Source organism: Hipposideros armiger, unplaced genomic scaffold (assembly GCF_001890085.2).
Source record: "Hipposideros armiger isolate ML-2016 unplaced genomic scaffold, ASM189008v1 scaffold_185, whole genome shotgun sequence".
Lineage (NCBI taxonomy): Eukaryota > Metazoa > Chordata > Mammalia > Chiroptera > Hipposideridae > Hipposideros > Hipposideros armiger.
The window spans coordinates 542,271-565,308 of NW_017731535.1; the positions used below are offsets into that span (position 1 = coordinate 542,271).

General features: G+C 42.7%; 1 protein-coding gene across 1 annotated transcript in view; it reads right to left on the bottom strand.

Annotated features, from left to right (window-relative positions):
• The window catches only part of CSMD1 (CUB and Sushi multiple domains 1), a 1,699,370-nt gene that overhangs the window by 542,057 nt on the left and 1,134,275 nt on the right, over positions 1–23,038 (bottom strand). The window lies entirely within an intron of this gene.

Consider the following 23,038-nt stretch of genomic DNA (forward strand, 5'->3'; position numbering starts at 1 on the left):
AGTGTCCCCATGCAGCAGCAACAGGGTCCGGAGAGGCCTCTGATTGAAGCAAGCATGGCTGTTTGGCCACCTCTGCTTAAACCGCTCTTCTAAGTAGAGCGTCTGGCTGCACACAAAAAGAATTCTATTATCTAGGGCTCTCTGGCGAGAAAATCCACCTGCAGTCTTCTCTCTGTGCCCACTGGGAACTGGTTCCAGGATCCTCCTGGGTGCCCTGCTGCTCTAGTCCCTCACTTTAAACAGCTTAGTATTTGCAGATGACCTGCGCACAGCGTCCCGTGTGCCTTACACAATCTGCAGATTACTTACGATACCTAAGGCAGTATAAATGCTGTGTAAATAGCTGTGACACTGCATTGTTTAGGGAATAATGACTAGGAAGAAAAGTCTGTACATGTGCAGTACTGACTCAACTATTGTAGAACTAACTACAGAGCACACATCAGCAGTAACGTAACGCCCCCCAGCCCCCAAGCCCGACCCCGAAGAGTTTTTATCCACTGTTGGTTGAATCCAAAGATGCAAAACCCGCAGATACAGAGGGCTGACTATGCATTATGCCCGAGACCTGCTCTCATGAAAAAGCACTGATCTTTGTATCACTGGAAAGTAAACTTCTATTCAGAAAGTATATGCATATTTTCAACACTAGGAGTTACTGAAAAACTCAGTTTTACAATTAAATGATCTAACTCAGAATAACCTTGCTTTATCCATTTCATCGTTTCGTTTTGTTAGCATCCATCTCCCCCGAAACAACTCTCTCTACAGGACAAAACAAGAGGGGAATGGACTTGAGAAACAGGACACTCTCCACTGGGTGGAGGTCTTCCTTTAAAGAGTCTTTAAATAGTGATGGTGATGCCTGGGGTTGAGTTGTGGACTGGGGAAGAGAGCGCTTTCGCTTTGTTCTCTTAGGCTTCCACAAGATCACCAGTGAGCTGTTTGCTGGGGCACTGCCTCATTACCCCTTCTTTTCTAACGCAATTACATGCAATGGTGTGAGACTATCTGCCTAAAGGGAGTTCAAAATTATAACACCACCATTTCTGTTGCAGTGCTCATATGTGCATGTCAGCGTTCTCCTAGATCGGGGGGGCATTTCAGCACCGCGTTAAAGGATTATTTTAAATTGAAAGAAAAATGAAATGTTTTTAAAACACTTCTTTTCCATATCATTGTTGTCCCTGGTCTTTCCTCTACTGAAAACATTTTCACGCCCTTTTAATTTAATACCCCTAATTATTTTGAGCAGTTTTCATCCCTTTTCCACATGAGGGAACCAAGGGACCTACAACTGGTGGCTTCAGTTCAAACCCAGGTCTTCAGACTTCACATTTAATATTCTTGCAGTTAAATTACATCTGCTTTGCTTTAGCTCGCTATCAAAATCTCTTGCCAAGGTTTTAAAGATGAAAAGGATATTTACGAATTTTAAGCTAGCCGTATGCTTATTTTTAGTTGATGTTTTTTTACTGATTTAAAAGGTGACAGTATTAAAACACTAAGTTTTAGAAAATGTGGAAACATGTAAAGTTTTGTTTCCTGTGAGGGAAAGGCATGATCTATGTATGCTCATGAGAACACATTGAAATGAACAGGTTAACACCAAAATGGAGCACTTCTATTTTAACTTAGTGATGGCTTATTCTAAACATGGAAAATCAACAACTTTAAAATGTTGTATTTTTCATTTGAATGATTCTTTATTACTTAACATGCCTATTTAGATGTAGATTTTGGAATTTCTCCTAGCTTGCCAATTAATGTGCATATATCCTATCTTCTCTACATATTACTCACAATCAAATAACACTGTCTTTTGAACCCAGGCTGGGATAGTGATTTAAGAGGGAAAAGAAAGCCATACTGCAGATGCAGACGCATCCTCAGTCTGACGTCTGCAGATCACATGCCCAGTGGCGCCAATATTTCCATCAAAGCACTTACTATAATCACCATTTCTAAGTACTTTATGCAGTTCTAAATTCTCTGTTTGAAATGTGGAAGAAAGTTGGGCAAAAATTTACCATTAAACTGCCTGTGGAAGAAAGGGCAGTAAGCGAGTTCATCCAGGAACCAGCATTTCTAGATTCAGGCAATCTGCACTTAGAAGGGTCAGCATATGGTGGGGATGTAAGTTGGTGCAGCCACTACGGACAACAATAAGAAGGTTCCTCAAAACATTAAAAATAGGACCACCATGCGATCCAGCAACCCCTCTTCTGGGTATTTACCCAAAGGAAACAAAATCACCACCTCAAAGAGATCTGTGTTCCCCCAAGTTCACTGCAGCACTAATCACAGACACCAAGATATAGAAGTAACACAGTGTCTCTCAGCCAATGAATGGAGGAAGAAGAGGTGATAGTATACATAGAGGTATATAGATACACACACCATGGAGTATTATTCAACCACAGAAAAGAGGGAAACCTTACCATTTGCAATGACATCAATGAACCTGGAGGGCATTATGCTGAGTGAGATCAGTCAGACAGAGAAACACAAATACTGTACGATCTCACTTATACACATAAATTGGGCACAATAAATACTTGTAGCACGAATAAGTGAGCAAATACAATAGTACTTTCTTTTATCCCAAATCACAGATATTATTTCTTTTATTTTGAAGTGGAATATAAAAGAAATGTAAAGCATCAATTTTAAACGTGGTCAGTCTTAAAATTCTTTTTTTTAAGTGCCAGTAGAAGGTTTAGCCATCCAGTGACATTTACAAAGAGGGGATCATGTGCTGTGGGAGGTGCTTGGCTTTCAGACATCAGCCCTTGGATCTGCGATGTTACATGAGCATGTTTCTCACCCTGTGAGCCTCGGTTCCTTTGGCAAAACGGACATATTAATTCCCGCTCAGAAGGAATGTAAAAGGTACTTTTTAGAATGCGTGTAAAACTTTGCTATAATGCACAGCCCTAATAAGTATTAGCAGCGATTTATAATTATTATCTACAAAATGAAATATTGAAAACAAACACCAGGAAAAATGAATTCTACATTTCTTTCTTTTTTTTGTTTTTTTTTGTTTTATAAACTGAAATTTAGTGTCACTCCTGCAAGATTTCTCTAGGCTACTCTGGATTACTTTTTCTTCCTCAACTTAAGAAACAAATTTACGTTCTAAAAATCCTGGTTGAAAGTGTAGCATGATACAAATTCTGACATGCTATAAAGAATAAAGAATGCTACAAAGCTAAGTAATCAAGGCAGCATGATAGTTGTGAAATAGACAAATAGAGGAAAATAATAAAATAGAGAGCCCAGAAACAGATCTCCACAAACATAGTCAACTGACCTTTGTCTGGTAAAAGAGTAAAGACAATACAAGGGAGCAAAGTCAGACTTTTCAACAGATGGCATTGGAAGGACTGGACATCCACATGCAAAAAAACTGAATTTAAACACAGATCTCACACCCTTCACAAAAATGAACTCAAAATGGACCATAGTCCTCAACGTAAAATGCAAAACTATACAACTTCTAGAAGGCAACAGGAGAAAATCTAAATGACCTTGGGTTTGGCAATGACCGTTTGAATACAATAGCAAAAGTATGATCTGTAAAAAATTTGAGAAGCGGGACACCATTAAAATTAAATACTTGTGCTCTGTGATGTGTTAAGAGAATAATAAGACAAGGCATGAATGGGAACAAAATATTTGCAAAAGGCATATCTGGTAAAAATTGTTATTCAAAATATACAGAGAACTCCTAAAACTCAATAATAAGGAAACACACAACCCAATTAAAATGGGGGGGAAAAAAAAAAAGACCTGGAGAGATGCTTTACCTAAGAAGACACACAGATGGCGAGTAAGCTCATGAGAAGATGCGCCACATCATCTGTCATCAGGGAAATGCAAATTACAACAGCAGTGAGACACCACTACAGACCCATCAGAGAGCCAGAATCCAGAGCACTGACCACACCGATGCTGGAGGCGGTGCAGCCACAGGAACGGCGTCCACTGCTGGTGAGAACGCTAAATGGTGCAGCCACTTTGGAGGACATTTGGGTGATTTCTTACAAAACTAAACCTACTCTTACCATTCAACCCAGCTATGGTGTTCCCTGGTATTTACCCAAAGGAGTGGAAAACTTATGTCTACACAAACCCTGCACATGAATATTTATAGCAGCTTTACTCATAGTTGCCAAAACTTGGAAACAACCAAGATGCCCTTCAGTAGGTGAAGAATAAACAAACTGTGGCCCATCCAGGCAAGGACTAAAAACCAAAGAACCCATCAAAACAAACAAACAAAACTATCAAGACATAAAAAGACATGGAGGAAATTTAAACACATATCACTAAGTGAAAGAAGCCAGTCTGAAAAGGCTGCATACTGTATGATTCCAACTTTATGACATTCTGGGAAATCTGTGAGTATTTACAAGTAGAATAACGTGATATCTGGTATTTGCTTTAAGATACTGTAGGAAAAAATTCTGAGTAGGTAGATAGATGAGTTACAAATAATGGCATGCCCACGATGGATTCATTAGGGGTTCTTTGAAGGACTCTCTCTGCTTTCACGTATGTTTAACATTCTCCATAATAACAGGGTTAAGGCATGCCATGAGTTTCAGTAGCTGCAGACCCTTTCCCCCACCCCCCACCCCCGCCTTCTCACTTACTCAGTTAGCATCATGTCAATTGCAGAACTTGCAGCTCTGTGCCACAGGGTTCAGACTACCCATGGACTAACACTCCCCAGGATGGTCCACTTACTTTTTTCTTTTTTAACTTTTTTTCTTTATTAGTTTCAGGTGTACAAAGCAACATAATATTTAGACTTTTACATCCCTCACAAAGTGATAACCCCCAAATCTACTACCCCTCTGACATCGGCTATAGTTGTTACAAGTCCATTGACTCTATTCCCTATGCTGTACTCCACATCCCGTTTAAATATATATATATATATATTTAACATTAATATAATACATTAATATTATATATGTAATATTATAATACATATATAATTATAGATGACATTCAATATTATTCTACTTCAGCTTCAGGTGTATAACGCAGTGATCTCACGCGTATGTGGAATCTAAAGAATGAGCAAACAAAAAAGAATAAACAAGCAAACAAAACTGAAATGGGCTTAGATACAGAGAGGAAATGGAGCGTTGCTAGACGGAGCGGGATAGGAATGGGGGAAAGGTGAAGGGATTAGAAAAGTACAAATTGGCAGTTAAAAAATAGTCATGGGGATGTGAAATACAGCATGGGGAATATAGTCAATAACGTTGTAAAGATTATCTGGGCACTAGACTTATCAGGGGGTCACTTCATGGACTGTTGTAGCTGCCTGGCCACTTAACTCTTGTACTGCACGCCCCACACAGGACACTAGCTTATGCCATCTGAAGTGCCAGTGTCTCCGTTAGAAAAAATATTTAGAAAATCAAGGGTACGCCAGACATTTAGAAGCAGCCATAGATTGATTCTTGGAGATAGACAAGCATTTTGTCCTGACTTTGATTCACTGTCTCAATTTTCTTTTACACAGGAAGGAGCCATTCTCACTGATAACTTCCTTGATACCCAGCTCAGGACAGCTCATCTCAGAGGCCCAGAGACATGAAGTGACTTTGGCGATGTCACCACCTCGCCATGCCACATTAGTGGTGGCACCATGATTCCATCCCCGTCGGCTCAAAAAAAGAAAGAAATGAAAGAAAGAAAGAACAGGATCTCTAAAAGGCTATTTTCCCCAGCATTTCATATAAACACTGAATAAAATTAAGTTGCAACTAATTAAATTAAGTGATTAAGTAACACAAATGTTACAAAATGTCAACAGTAAGTGTTGACCCACACTAGACAAAATATTTTAACATGGTGGGGGAGGCTCTTAAATGGATTTCATACATTAGGAAACATAAAATAATAAGCCTCAAACACAAATGTCAAATTCACAAGCTTTGGATAAAATACTGTAAAGCACTGTGACCCGCATGTGGGTGAACCCTTACCTTGGTTTCGTGGGTTTTTAACTATTGGGGCAGAGCAGTGATTGTCCTGGTCAGATGGGGATGTGTTCCAAAGACGTAGTTGGCAATCATGCATGAATTAGCCAACATTTACAATGTTTTTGTATTAACTAGACATGATTCAAAGTTATCCCTGTGGTAACAGCACGGCCACGCTCATAACAGTCTTTTACTTAGCTGGTTTTTCTTAAGGGCTGCGTGGAGAGCTGCCTCTGGGTCACGGTGAACACATATGCAGTATAGATGATGTATTATGGAATTGTGCACTTGGAACCTATGTCGTTGTGTTGACCATTGTCACCCCAATAAATTTTTAATAATAATAAAAAGAGCTGAGTGGAGCTGTAGGAAGGCTGAAGCACTCCAGTTGCTGGAAGCTGCCTTTACCTTTGCTATGCCTGTACCCAGCAACCTTAACGTGCTTCCTTGTTATGTGGTGCAGTTCAGTTTCTAAAAACATTAAAATACCCATATGCTTATTTTATAAATTAAGTCATTAAGTGGATTATTTAATTATGCAAATGCATTAGTGTCTTAAAATGAATATCACATTCCAATAAAAAAAGAAGTCAGGACACTGACTGGCATGGTGTGAGTGAGTGTGTGTGAGTGAGTGTGTGTGTGTGTGTGTGTGTGTGTGTGTAGGGAAGGTGTGGTCACTATCTTGGTGACCTGTGTGGCTTGTCTTCTGGACCACACATGTGGACATCCTCTATCAAATCTGTCTCCGTGGAGAGAATGTTAGGAACTTCCGGTGTGTAACATAGTTTATAATCTCTCATAGTCTTTAAAACAAGGTCTTTAAAAATTGATGTTTCAAAATAAAATGTTTATGGTCTGCCTGAACAAAATTGAAAGTAGAAACATTACTACATTTACATGTAACTATGATCAGTGTTTTACCCTGTGGTTTCTGTCCAAAGGAAAATAAATAGTAACAATGGACATTGTTACTCAGTGCTTCTCTGTACCAAGCACTGGGCTAAGTGTTTCATATGAACTGTAGTAAATGATTAAAATGACCCTATAAGGTAGATATTATCATTACTATTTTAGAAATTAGGAAGTTAGGTTTACTGCTATTTCATTTAATAATTCCTCTTGGTTTAAAAAAGGCATGCAGGTGCAGTGATGGAAAAATGAATAAAGTATGTAACTTGAGTATGGTCTTAAAGAATTGGAATCTATAACTTATATGGCTTCAGCATCACGCACATTTCATTGTGAAAATCCATTCTAAGATTATCTTTAATTCAGCGTTCTGCTTTCGTTTCCCTGGAATGATGGTCATCACCTTGATCATGAGGTATCAGACCTGGGTCCCGTCTCGTTATGAATAGACTATAATAGTGAATTTCACGCTCTGGATCAGACCTCAAGTCAACTTTGCAATTCAGTCTCTGATTCACTGAGGGAGATGAGGAAAAATTGCTACATCTGGTGGGTCCCATTTTAGCTATTTATTGTCGCTAACGTTGTCCTAAATTGTTTCTCCTTTAAATTTTTACACCCTTAACGTTTTAGTTTTCCTGGGACAAAACCCTTCATGCCCTGCCCCTGAGATTTTGCCAACACCAGCATGATGTGCGCTCCTCAGTCATCTTTGGCTGCGGGGTACCACGTACCCAAAGGGAGGGACTTGGGGAAAAATGCTCTTCAAGGAGCTCGTCAGCTCAAACGTACCTCATTTCACCCCAAGCCACTGACATCTACACTTGAATTAAGATTTCTGAGAATGAACTTTCGGGAGGAAAATAGGGAAAGTCTGACCTATGCTCATATGCCTTCCACTGTAGGATATTCTGAGACCTGTCGACCTTAAGGCACATTAAAAACAAACAAACAAACAAACAACAACAAAAAACTTGTTAGATATTAGTATTGCTTCTATGGAAAATTTGAATATGCTAATTGTGCTTTGGTCTTTATATCTTAAAGATAAGATATGTGATCCCATTTTCCAAATGATTAACTTGAATTTGCTTTCTTTATTAATACAAATAAAAATAATAGCAATATCAATATACTCTAGAGAAGGTGTACAATATAAAAATTATTCTCTGTGATCAGATATCTGCTTATTGTGTATGTAGCTCACAATAGATACATAGGTAGGCAATAGATATATACATGAGATATAGATAGATGGTAGATGGATAGATAGGTAAGTAGATAGATGATTGATAGCTAGCTAGATAGATAGATAATAGGTAGGTAGGTAGATGGCATATAGATAGTTGATAGACAGACAGACAGGGCAACCTACTCTGTGCCAGTACTATGCTATGGTGAGTAAAACTGGGCAGGCAGTCAATAAATCAATACTATTTATCAAATATTTATTATGTGATATGCATAATATATTCTGGGTATACAACCAAATACAAGTCAAGGTCTCTTATCAAGAAGCTTATATCCTAAGAGAAAAAGAAAAAAAAAACCTAAATGAACAAATATTTTCAATTACTGACAGGTGTCTGCAATCAGAGCAGGGTAATGTGGTGTATTACTTTTGTGAGGAGGTGAGGAGGGCTAACCTCGGGAGGGTGTTTAGGGAAGGGGTGTCTGAGGACTCGATTTTGGAATTGTTAGTGAAATGATGCAAAGGAGGCAGCTGCAGTTGGATTCATTAATTCATCCAACATATATCTAGTGAGTCCCCACCATGTCCCAAGTGCAGGTCAACAGTGAATATAACATCACAGTCCCCATTCTGATTTTTGTGAGAGACAATAAATGTGAGATCACTCAATACACATATGTGTATATATAGAGTTATTAGATAAGGAAAAGAGATAAAAATAAAACAGGAAGGGGGCTTGAAAGTGTGTGTGTGCATGTATGCATGTGTGCGTGTATGTGTGTGCATATGTGCATGTGAGTGTGTGTGTGTGCGCGTGAGTACATGAGTGTGTGTGTGTGTGTGTGTGTTGCTCAGGTGTAGGGTGATGCTATTTGAGAAGCACAGAGGGACCAGGTCACAACGGGCCTCAAGGACACTGTCACAAGCTCAGATCTACCTCACAGGTGCAGCAACGCTTTGAAGACCTTGGAACACAGGCAAAGCCCTCAACCCCATCAACATGGCAGTGCTGTAGAGTGGAATATGCTAATTAATGTAATTTCACGAAAACATTTACTGCCCAATAAGAAATGCTGAGTAACAAAACAAAACAGAAGGATTGTTCAAATTGTCCGGTACACTAAAGCCTAGTTTTAGCAAAGTATACTCTGATGAATCCTCTTAACAGGAGGAATATTAATATAAATATCATGAGTAACACAAGTCTGGCTTCACATTATGATAGCGTTTATCACAGATACGGAAGAGAACAGTAATAGGATGGAAGAAAATTATTTTGAAGGATGATAGTACTGACGTAAGTGTCATAATTTTACAGGAACATCCACAGAAGATATTTTCGTTTGATTTGCATTGCTACAAGGAATGAAAAACAGAAATTAAGTTATCCTCCTAAAGCTAGTTTAAATATGCCATTGTAAATGTAAACAGCATGTGATGTAAAACTACAATTGGGTCAAAATATGTCACAGATAATTGTTATATGGATCCTAGAAAAATCCCTGAAAGTGGGTAAAAGGCAGTTTGCTTGGCTGGAGGGGTAGTTTATAGCTAAACCCTATTCTGAGCAACCTCCTTACATGACAGGTCAATCAGCAAATACTTCTTTGATTTACAATAGGATTCTCTTTTTATTTCATAGAAATGACCACCATACTCTTTACATGATACATCCAGCTAGTGCATTTGATACTTTTCTAATTCTTTTCTGTGTTTTTAAGAATCACACACGAATCGGACCGTCCCAAGTCCCCATTCCTATATGGGGTCACGTCCCAGGGCCGGAGCCCTACAGGCCTGTGGCATGTTCCCTGCACGCCCATTCGCACAGAAATGCTGTGGACATTTTCTTTAGGGGAGTGTGGAAAATTTACTGAACTTGAACTTTCTCCTTAAAGCTGTGATTTTCCCAGATACACAATGAAGGGATCTTGTGTGGATGTCACGTGGTTCCTACTATTTTATATGCCTTTCAAACTGGCTGTTCAAACTATGAAATAGGCCATTTAACAAGCAAATTGAACTCCCTGCAAGTATCCTAACAACAACTGCAATGAACAGAGTTTGCAAATACGGAGCTTTTCACCTCCAAAGCCTCCATTAATCCCCCAATTTGTTAATCTCAGCTTATGTCCTTGACTTCCCATAGATGTTCACATATCTGGAAACACCATTTACTATCCTTCTCTGGAATAAACTACCTCTAGTGCTTCTCTCCTGCTGCTCTCTCTTTATGAAAATAATGTAAATGCATCGAACACAAGGGATATCACAAAACAAGTGCTGTACCAAATAAATCTAAGTATGTGCCGTAATTAAATTATCCAATTTAATCCAATTAGTGTCATGATTAATTAGGATAGATTAGTAAAAAAAAATAATAAAATCGTGAACGCTTTTGAAGTTAAAATGTTGTCAGCACATATCCCTCATGATTTACATTAAGGCGATTCCATTTTGCAGCCAAGACAGCAGAGTAAGAAAGGGAAGCAGAATGTTCCTTTTTAAGCCTAAAAATATACATCCAAACTAGAAATAGAAGATTAAGAATTCTGGGGGGAAAATCAATAAGAATTTGTAAACTGTATTTCTTTTATTTTTTTATCATTTGGATTAAATGTCATTTCCACAATTTAAACCCCCTTATTTCATGATTGGTACAGCTCACTTGAACCCCCAGGGAAATGTCTGATCGATGGCGGCATTATGAATGAGGGCATTTTATCCCGCTGAGGGCAGCCACCAGTCGGCTGTTGCTGTCCATGCCTCGGATAATTATGGGCTCAATGTTGCCAGCCCTTCCCACATTAAAAAAAAAAATAGAATCCATGTTTTATAGATGGAAATCTATCAGCTAGAAAAGAGTGGTTCTGAAAAAGACCCATTGAACAGGATGAAAAGACAAGCTTTAGACTGGAAGAGAATGTTTGTAAACCACATGTCCAACAAAGGACTAGAATATGTAACAAGCCCTTAAAACTCAACAAGAAAAAGAAATCCAAATATAAAGTGGGCAAAACTGCAAACTAACATTTCACTGGAGTCGATATACAGATGGCTAATGAGCACAGAAAACTATGCTCAATGTCTGTCATTAGCCATTAAGGAAGTGCAAATTAAGGCATAATGAGATATCACTACCTACTTATCACAATGGCTATTTTTTTTTAAGTCATAATATCAAACGCTGGTGAGGATGCTGAGAAACAATCACACATACATTGTTTGTGGGTGAGTAAAATGCGACAGCCACCCTGGAAATTGGTTTGGCAGCTTCTTATAAATCTAGACATGCAAAAATCAGATGACCTAGCAATTACACTTCTGGGCGTTTATGCCAGAGCAATGAAAACCCAGGCTCAAGCAAAACCCATTCTAGGCACAATGTTCTAGCACTTTTATTCTTTACAGGTAAAGGCTGGGAAAACAAACCCACCCTATCTTTCTCCAAGCCCGTGGTTAAACTGTGGTACACCTGTGCCGTGAGATAACACACAGCAATGAAAAGGAACAAACTATCGATCACACAGCCACTGGGATAAAAGCCAATCACCGAAGGTTACAGATTGCATGAGTCCACTTCTGTGATATTCTTGAAATAACAAACCAGCAGAGATGGAGAAGAGACGAGTGGGTTTGGGGACAAGGCTGTGGCTACAAAGGGCACTGCAGGAAGGCTTGTGGTGATGGTACTGCTGGCACCGCCATGGTGGTGGTGCTCACGAGAATGCACACCTGCATGCAATCGCACAGAACTACACACACGCATATGTGTGCACGTGCACACACACACACACACACACACACCCGAGCGCATGTAACTGGTGAATTCTCAACCGGCTCTGTGGGTTGTGGCAACGCAGATTTTCCAGAGTTGAGATTGTGCTCTCATTGGGGAAGGCATCACCGTTCTGGGAACCTGGGGGGAGGTACAGGGCTGCCCTGTCAGTGTTATCGCAACTTTCTGAGAATCTATAATCATTTCAAAATATGTCAGCACTGGGATTTGAACCCACACTATCTGGTCCCAGAGTTTGCACTCGGAATTAGGGAGCCACACGAAAAGCTTCATAATCATTTCAAAATAGACAGTGAAATAGAAAGATTGGCAACTAAGTACAATGTTCTAAAGACTCTGTAGGGCACATGTCAGAGGGTCACGGTGACGCACCGAGGGTGTGGACTCACCGGCCTCTCCCGAGTCTGGATCTCCACATGGCTTTTTCTCCACGTGGCTTCCCCAGGAAACTGGACAGAGGTGGGTCTCTCCCCGCCTCCCGAGTCTAACAGACACGCGGTATCTATGCCTCTTACATGTTCCGTGTTACAAACACAGATTACTTGAAGTGTAATCACCATTTGGTCAATATCACTTCATTTATGTCTGCGTTTCTCATTCAATGAGGAAAAGTTATCAAGTCTGGGCAAACTGACTTCTCCATGAAAAGTGGAAGTCAATTTCAATTTTATGATTCTGTAAATTTTATGTTTCTATGTGCACTCCAATGAGAGGACTTAAGCTCAAAATATTTTCGTTTTTCTCATTATGCCTTTAAAATTCATTTTTTAATAAAATGATGAGGCTTAAGGGAAGTGCATTTCTCCTGAGTTCTCCTTGAGTTTCTTGATTTTCGGCTCCAGTCCTCCGATTTATCTTCATATCAGGGCTAATGAATTGAACTCACCAACTTAGCCTCCTTGTGTCTAAAATGGAGGGCTTTGATTCATAAAGAATCTACCATGATCAATTAATTTAATCTTTAGAGTTTCTGACTGAACCTACTCGTTAACAAACATTCCACCCTGTAAGGTAATTTAATTACAACAAAAGAATGGTTCCCTCTTCTGACTGCCATGGAGTTAGTTTATGTGTGTGGATGCCCAAATGCCATAACCCCACGACTCTCCCAAGCTTGGGTTATACAAAGATTGAGCTCTTTTATAGCATTTGATGAGAACTCATGATGCGTTGGGCTCTACAAAAACAGCTACGGGAACGCTAGGATTTGTCCTGTCCTTTCAGATCTGCCTTGACCTGGGGTTTGCTTCCCGTTCACATTTTGGAGTGAAAGAATGCCTCCTCTGCTCATTGGGCAAAGTGAGCTGTTTCCTGTAGCAGATCAATTATGTTCTATAATCGTATGCCACCACCATTTCCAAAGCGTGTGACCTTCTACTGGGGTACAGCACCATGTCCCCATCTATAATGTAATCAGCCTGCATCTTGCTTTACACATATTAACAGATCCTTTTTTTCTGGTGAGTTAAGAAATCATATATGCAAATGGCGTGCTAAATGTTATAATTGACCAACCGCCTAGCTGGGCTCCCAGCCGCCAGTGAGGCTCTGCTCATCCATGCATCTAGACCATAGTTCCCTTCGAGCAAAGTTTAGCACAGTGTTTTCAAAGATATTTTAGCTCCTGCAGTGACAAAGGCCTGTTTAGAAACTGTGAGCATAATTTACTTCCCTGATTTGTGATGCCGTTTATGCAATCCAGTCTATTCATGCTACATGGGGATGGATCTTTGTTAGGAAAACACGGGTCTTTAGCAATTGCAAAACTCCACATTATTACATTTTATGATGGAACAGAGTAGATTGCAGCAATAAGCCCCCGTGTTTTATTAAACCTTTACACAACTGTTAGAGGTTAATGGGGCTATTATTTTCTCTACTGTCAAAATGTGCGACAAAGCAGAGCGCTTAGCGTCAGAACCCCAGTGCAGAGAAGAGCCGGCCAGGCTTTTTCTGTAGCAGCATTACAAATCACTCCTGCCTACTACGATCCAAATAAATCACACACTAATAATGTAGCAACAAGGTCCTCTGAAAACCAACGTGACAAGGAGCAGTATTTCCAGCAATTAAATAACAAGCTGAGTGGCTGCAACGATGTTATTAGGAAATTAAACGTGTTTCTTTGTAGATGAGTAAAGCAAACCATGCCAATTTTTACAGATTATTCTTGTGAGGGTTAATAGAACAAGATATCTGGTGACCTGGGAAATTATGGCCTGATGAAAATGCCAGCTGGAAACTATTTCTGGAGTAAAGCTTCAAGGTAGAAACCACACAAAGCATCCTCTAGGCCGAGGAGATTAAGGAGGGGCCTCTGCAGCCTGGGAAGCCTCCTCTTATTAAGTGAGTCATTCAGGTGTATTAACAGCCCCACTGCGTCCTCTGTCCCCTTGTCCCCTCTGACTAACGCCCGCCCACAACCCTCTCACTTCAGGCTCCGAATTTGGGGAGGGAATTTGGAGAGGCCGGGGCTTTCTGTCACTGCAATTTTTCAAATGACCTTTCTAAAAGCAAGTGCGTCTCTGTCATCACCTCAGTGACAAATGGACTCATTTAGCAGAGGCGTGAGGAAACTGTATTACAGAGTACAGCAGCCCCCCTTTATTCATGGGGATACACTTGGACCCCAGGAAGGCCTGCAACTGTGGATAGTATCAAACCATCTTTCCTGTATATAACACCTATGATAAAGTCTAATTTATAAATCAGGCACAGTAAGAAATGAATAATAACTAATAATAAAACAGAACAATTATGATGATACACTGCGATGAAGGTCACGTGACGTGAATGCTGTCTCTATCTTACTACACTGCACTCATCTTTTCACTTAAAGGGAGGACTTTCAGCTTCTTGTTGGCATATTTGAATTGCCAGCATCACTACTCTTGAGCTTTGGGGCCATTTTGAAGTAAAAGGGTCACCTGAGCACAAACACTGTGGTGTCTTGTCACTGGATCTGATAACCAAGGTGGCTGCTGTGTGACTCGGGCGGGGAGCGTGGACAGCGTGGGGACACCGGACAAAGGAATGCTCACCTCCTGGCAGGATGGCGTGAGATTTCATCGCACCGTTTAGAGTGAATCACGAGCAACTTAAAACTTATGAATTATTTCTAGAATTTTCCATTTAATATTTTCAGACCACGGCTGGCTGCAGGTACTGAAACCGTGAGTGGGGGGGACTGTGGTACTTTCTGAAGTCCTGGAGCACAGGCTTTAGGTTGATAATGAGATTTTACTACCATTTGCCATGACTTTGTTATAGAAACGTGCAAAAAGTAATGAATGCCTTGCAGTTTTCATGTTCCCTTCCATGTAACGGGCATAGTGCTTCTAAGACTGCAGTATTTTTTGTAATTGATGAGCTATCCAATTATGTGTGACTCTTCCAGGAACACGTGTGACTCTGATAAGAGTCACGACTGTTCCTTAACCAATGCCTAGCAAGTGGCTCTAAAGGAAATATTCCAGAGATCCAGACATCGACAAGGCCGAATAAAGACAATGTTTTGACTCGACTTGCTCGGTACCGACTTTAATAAGGCGTATGTCCTCTCTTTGTGCGTGTTCTTACCTTTTAAGGGTTGATCTACTACTATTTTGAAAGGTAATAGATTTCTATTTTTATTCAACCCCCAATAAATGTTGTTACCTTTATTACAGTTCTCTGTCTGACAAACATGTACTATATTTACGTAAATGGAAACACCAGTAGACTGTAATTCCCTAGGGAAGGGACATATTTTTATCATTTCCAGGACAGCTATTGGCCTTTCCTGAATGTGTGACAGTTGAATTCATGAACAAGATGTGAAATATAAGAACCGAATTAAAGGAAAGCATGAGCATCCCTTTGTCACATGCCTGTACGCCACCGCGTAACTATAAAACTCAGTCATTCCCGCGTAAAATGTACAACCAGCAACTGCTGTGTGCCTGGGGCTCTGCTCCGTGCTCGGCGTGTCTATCAGTGAAGAAAGGCAACAAAAACACCTGTCCTCACGAAGATTACATTTTAGGGTGGGCGGTGGAGGACAGGCTATAAATGAGGTGTGTGCACACACTCATGCAAACACGCAGTAAGTATGCACACACAGCACACATATATGGTGTATGTGAAAAGTGATCCAGTGAAAACCAGGGCAGGTAACAGGAAGAGATACAATGGTGGGGGACCAAGGTGCGTGCAAGGTGGGGTGACCAGAGAGAGCCTTTTGGAGAAGGGGGCATTTGGAAAATGATGTCCAGGGAGTGAGGAAGGAGGCTCCCTTGGGAGAGCATTTCCGACTGAGGGAACGGGAGAGCAAAGCAGGTTTCAGTGTGTCTGGGTGTTTCAGAAACAGCCCCCAAAGCCAGCGGAGGAGGCGAGGGGTAGAGCAGACAGGGTGGGGACGGAAGGCAGTCCTGTGGTCTTGTAATAAAAGTATGGATTTATTTTGGCTGCAATGGGAAGCCGCTGATGGGTTTTGAGCAGGAGACTGATGGGGTTCCCCTGACACCCCTCTAAGATCACCGGATGTGGTGTGGAGATAGGCTGGAGGGGACAGCAGAGACAGGGGAGGGGGTGAGGCTGGTGCCATAATGCACATGAGGGACAACAGTAGTTTGGAAATAGAGAAATGGCCCAGTTCTATGATTGTTCCTAAGCTGAGATGCTGACAGGAGGCCTAGAACTACAGACATAAGATGAACCTTCCTCCTTTCTTGCCACACTTTGGAACACAGTAAAACCTTGGATTGCGAGGAACGTGGTTTGCAAGTGTTCCGCAAGATGAGCAAACTTTTCTAATACATTTTAACGTGGTAAATGAGCGATGTCTTGCAATAGGAGTAGTTTGTTTCCGGGATGAATTATGCTCACAAACCAAGGTGTTACCGTATAAACAAAAAGAGACTATTACACCAGTATCATTCATGTGTTCTTAAATTATTCCAAACTTAAGGAAACAAAAACTATGAATGTAGCCATTATAGCGATAAGTGGAGAAACACAGTGTGACCCAGGGCAGAAGGAAACCCCTTTTTAATGGCTTATTCTAGAAAGTGGGGTAACTGGTCATGGCGGGCTACAAAGATGACACGCGTTGTAAACTTAGGATCTCATCTTTCACTGCGCATGGTGGTCAAGACATCATCGTGTACTTTCAGGCTAAAAATGGAGCCACGGAATTTCTTCCATCTTCCCTTAAGTAATTATGTCTGACACAAAAGAAAAGCCAGGAAAAATGGAAGACGAGAGTATTAATCAAAGCCAACACCGATCGATTGTTCTTCATTAACAGGACTGTCTCTTTGGCAACTTGGAACGGATACCATTCTGCTTTGCTTCACGTAGTTTTTTCAAGGCAGGAGAAGAAAAAGATGGTTGTTCATGGAACCAAGAGCAGTGAAACGAACAGCTTATAGTCAAAAGTAGAATTATAGGGCCATTGACTTCATAAGGTTTTCCGTGGTTGTCTTTTCTTAAGGTGGGTAAGACAATGCATTGTATTTCTCATTTTTTGCACAGTTCTTGATTCTGAATCACATCCCTTGTCCTGCTTGGGGACAAACGGTTACGACTGCGGGTGCTCAGTGCCCAGCCTGTGCCATGAAGTCACGTGAATGAGTTACGGCAAATCAACCCTAAGTCTCCAAAGTCATCTGTCTTTAACTCAATGTGGGGAAAACAATCTCTGGCTGAAAAACAAGAACCAGAGTGCGTTTTCCTTCTGCTCCTCCCTACAGATTTTGGCGTTAGAAGGGCACGGATGGATTATGGAGCCTAATGATTCACACGCCTAAGGTTGCTAACACTGTATTCTGCCAAGGAGATTGTCAAGAAGAAACTACACCTACCGTTTCTATCACTTGAAAGTAGACAGTGGCATTTTAAGAGCCCTCACTACTGATAGGACCTATCCCAGAATTAAGACGAGCCCACTGTCACTCAGTGGGTGAGAGGAATGGGTGGGATGTTTACCAAGGTTATTTCAGGTGCCCTCTCTGCTGCACAGCATTGCCCCTTGGCGTTGTTATCTTTTCAAGCTTAAAATAATTAGGAACTTAAAGCATTAATCAGAAATAATACCTTAATTATCTTTGGGTTTTTCTGAAAATATTATTACTCAATAACTAATAAAACTGGGCCGGCCGAGTGGCGCGATGGTTAAGAACTCGCTTGGGATGCCAGAGGGCCCCGGTTCGGATCCCACATATGAGGGCCAGTGACACTGCCCTCCACAGCTAAGATGCTGAACGACAGCTCAACCTGGAGCTGGGCTGCCATGAGTCGCCGGCGACGGCGTGGGCTGCACTCCCTGTGGCAGTGGGTTGCCATGGGCTACCGTGTGTAGCCAGCAGCCAGCGTGAGCGGCCAGCAGCCGCAGTGAGCGGCCGTCCAGAAGCCGGCGACTGATCTGCCTCGCCCAGGAAGAGCGCAATGATGGTGCCAACTTGGGCCAGTGAAGCAACATCCTCCACAACTAGATTGAAGAACAAAACGACAGCAACTTGTCAGTTCCCCTTCCCCCAATTCCCCAGCACTGCTCCCATTCCCCCAATTCCCCAATAAAAATCTTTAAAAAAAAAAGAGACTTGATTCTAAAAAAAAATAATAAATAAATAACTAATAAAACTGATGAAAATCTAATACTTCTAAATCTCTTCATTCTAAGAGTTACTGTAGGAAATCGCCCTCGTTGTATAGAAGAGTTGGAATACACCTACAGGCTTCCACCATCTTTCCACCCTCTGCGGCTGCGTTTATGCATGTTAAGGACAACAGTGCATCACGAAACAATAACTGGTAACTTGAAATCATGGCCTGACAAATAAACTGAGGGACCTGGGGACTCCAGAGCAAACTCGCAGAACATCCCTCCAGTTCCACTGAGTGGACCAAGAGTCTGCGGGGACTCTGTTCCATGATACAAGTGAGTCTTTCCTCATTTATCCTTCATTATGTGGTCAGTAAATGCTGGCTGAGTGCTTATTAGCTTGGGCCATCAGAGGGTGACCGAGTGCCGTGTTCCGTCCACTGTGGGGTGGCAGACAGAGTGCTTCCCGAAGGGGAGCTCAGCTTTCAGGGAGCTCACCTTGGACAAAGCGTGCACCCAAGGCCGGCCTAGAGAGAACACACAGTGGAAGCCGGAGGGAGAAGTGTGAGGAAGGGACTGGCATGGGGACTGCGTGTCACCTCCAGACACTGTTTATCTTTCAAATGCAACAACGGGGAGTTTGTTTTTCATTTGTCTACCAGCTGTCATGCATTGGCATAAACTTCTTTAATGTACATGTTACATAGCTTTTGCTTACTCCAGTTAAAACATGTGATACCAACCACAACTTTCCAGCACGGTACTGGTCTAACTACCCTGGTGATTTCTGTCTGCCATCATTAAACTGCAAGGCCCCTGAAATAGTCTGTGGAGCCCGCCCCCCTCCCCGCCCCCAGTCTCGTCTCCCTCCCTGGCACGTCCTGGCCCCCACGGGATGCTCAGAGGGCAGTCCTGAGGGGCTCGCTGAAAGGGACATAGCTTGGGTCCCCTAGAGGCAGAGGCACGGTTCCTTGTCTTCTTTAGGCTTTTGTTGTTTTAAACATCTGGGTCTTTGGGTTGAGGTTGCTATCTGTGGTTCACCCAAATCTCGAGCGTTTTCTTTCACCTTAAACAGCGACCCACTAGGCATCCGAGGCCACTCTGGAGGAGAATGATAAAAAGCAGTGACTACAGAGGGGCTCCCGTCAGAGTCAATGCAAGACGCCACCAGGCACAGTGCAAGAACCTGGGGCTTAGTACCGGCTGAGCTGTTCCCACCTCCTATGCCAGAAGCAACCAGGGGGAAATTAGTACTGAAACCTGGAGGAAAACGGACATGTAGGCTCAGCCCGGTTGAGAAGAGCTGTGACCTGTGGTCTTTGCGCCTTGGGGCAGAGCCAGTTTGCAGGGACACAGCAGGGAGGGAAAAGGAGGGATAAATACCTCACATTCCTCCTCCCTCTCGCACCTGTTGGGCTTCCACAGCAAACATGCCCTTGCACAGGAGGTAGCTGTTCCTGCAGTACATCAGGTGAGGTTCTAATTAGTAGGCGTCGGAGGGCACTGTGTGTGAGCAGGCGCAGGCTTAGACTCTGGATTCAAGGGATGGTCACGTGTTCACTGCTGTCACATGTCTTACTCTCTGAGGAGTCTCAGAAACAGGAAAGACTCATAAAGAATGAAACCAAACTAAGGTCAGCTAAGCGAGAGGTGTGGACGGCGGCTCCCAGGGCCGTTGGGCCCTGAGCTGAGCTTTCTCAGGAACATTTTGTTGTATCCTCACCAGAACCCTCAGCCAGAGGGTACGAGGGTCCGGGCGATGGCACAGCGTGCAGAGAGAGGCGGGTACGCTTGCATTTCCTGTCTAGACTATCAGCACCGGGGTCTCTGCAGGAAACCCAGCTCTGGGAGAAAGCCGGATTCGCAGAAACGAAGCTCAGTGAACAGCTTGGAAAGAATGAGGCCAGTGCCAGGGCACCAGCATTTAATATAAATGCCGTCTGCGACATCATAGGTGATGTCGATCATGTCACCAGCTGAAGTCTGTGCAGCAGGTGTCACCGCATGTGTCACTTACATCCGTGACTTCCACGTGCGCTCTCACATCCCATAGACATGGCGGGGGAGGCTTGCAGAGCTGAGAGAAGAAAGGGGCCCTGGCTTTCCCGGCAGCAGCTCACAGCCCAGGACACGTCCTGAGCCCCGGGCTCACCTCCTACCCGGGCTCACCTCCTACAATCGGCCAACCTGTTCTCTGAAATCTGAGCAGCAAGTCCGAGGGCCTGGACCGCCCTCCTCCTCTGGGGAGCTCTTGGCTGACCCACTGCTCACGCTCTGCACTTCCTTCTGTTTCTATATGAAACAGCCCTAATAGGTTTGGTTTGCCAAATATCCAATATGTGTCACATACTGGAAGAGGAATTTACAAATACCTGTCTATCTACTGGACAAAAATCATTACTATTTTCATTTTATAGATGATGAAACTTGGCGAGAATAAGACACACTTTTACAGCTATTGAATCCTGTCTGTGTGGCTTCAAAGCCTATGTCCTTGTCTCTATGAAACAATTAAGCTTTCTCAGTCACGGCTTCTGCGTAAAGAATATATTTCCATGCATTACGCGCTGCTGATATTACAAGCCTCACTGTTTCTTCAGTTCCTCATTTTCTCTAATGATTAATTTCCATGTCTGACAAAAAATAGTTTAATACTGTTGGGAGAAAGGACAGAGCACTTTCTAATAGCAAATGAGTAATTACATATTTGTCAATTCATGTTCAGATAAGAACAGAAGAAATATCTCTTTACTTTTAAAAAAGGCTTCTGCCTAAATGTTACAGCAGCAGATAAGTTTGATGACTCATTGATCTGCTGGGAGACCTAATATTGATTTGATTTAAGAGTTCACCTGATATGTAGATCATTTCTGCAAGGTTTTTAACCACAGAAAAACCAATTTCAAAACCATTACAACTACCACATCTCCCACTCTGTTGAACACCCTGAATTAAATGGCAGCACTAATAAAAATATTAAAACCAACGAACAAAATCTGTTCCTTTCTTCCCCTGTCCCTCATTGTCTTCCTCCTTCATGGGTCCAATTTAATTGGAATAACACTGTCCATGATTATCAAACAGAAAGAGTAACGGAAATATTTACAGATTGATTTTTTTTTTTTTTGTCAGACCTAAAGACCTGAGTTGCAGCCAGAGTTCTGGGAACCCACCCTGATGTAGACTGAAGGTTTGCATTACCCCAAATTTATTCATTGAAATCCTACCCCCAATGTGGTAGCATACGAAGGTGTGCCTTTGGGGGTGATGAGGTCATGACAGTGGAGCCCCCACGATGCGAATACTGCCCTGATGGGAAGAGACAGGACAGGTGCTTCCTCTCTGCCATATGAGCTTCCAATGGAAAGACAGACAGAAGTCAGGGAGTCAGAGAGACAGCCCTCCTGACACCGGACCTGCCTACACCTCCATCTTGGACTGTCCAGCCTCCAGAGCTATGAGAAATCAATCTGAACCACCGTCTGTGGTGCTTGCTACAAAGGCCTGACAAGTTTCAGGCACACCCTGTGTCTGCAGCCGACAGCCTGGGGCCTGGGCCCACCTGTGTCCTCTCCAGGTGTGAGAGCACAGGACCATCGTGCAGTTGGCGGACGGCTGTTATACAGACAATCAGGCAGAAGCCAGGAAGTGGGAGTACAGTGTGGTTACTAAAAGATCTGTACTGTTGCTTGTTTCTGTTATTTATTAGTTTCGTGGAATAATTGTCGGGGATAAAACCTCATGCAGAAACCCAATGTATCATATAGATAACAACAGTTGGTTGAACTGGGGGCGCACAAGGTGGCCACCCTACGCCTCCGCCTCTACCATCGGCTCGGGGGTGGGAAAGCAAAGCACAATGATCCCAAACAAAGCTCCGGGGTAAGGAGCGCCGTGAGACCCGGTACGTGGGACGGCCACGGAAGAACCACCGGGAATGAACAGGAGAAGCGACCCAGCTGGCGAAGTTCACGGCATGTGGGAAGGGCCACGCTGGAAAGAAGTAACCCCTCTTGGGTATCTCCGTGGGGCCCGTCGATCTGCATTTCATGGGGCAGGAAAACCCACAGTGAAACTGACAAAATAAATGCTGTAACAGAGGTAGGAACACAGCGCCAGGAGAACAAAATGACGGAGCAGCCAACCATACCGGGGGGTCAGGAGGAGCTTCAAATGGGGAGTCTAAGCATCACATAGGCTTCTGAATACAGGGGGTGGGGGGAGTCTGGCAGAGGAGCACAGGGGCTCAGTCAAGGCACGACGCGGCGGTCCTTTAAGCTGAGTAAGGATGAGGGGTGGCCAGGAAAGTGGGTGGTAGGGGACCCCTTCACTTCTTCAACACCCACTGACCAAGTGCCTACTGTGCGCTGTGCATACCCAAGTGGAACCCGTGCACATGTGAGGTCTTTCTATTCTTGTTCTCCTGGGAAGGAGGCCGATGTGGGCCTGGAGCTGTTCTTCTTCAGACCATGGATGACCAAGAACATGTTCATAGGAAAATGACAAGACCAGGCGTCTACGTCCCTGAGATCAATCTAGTGTGT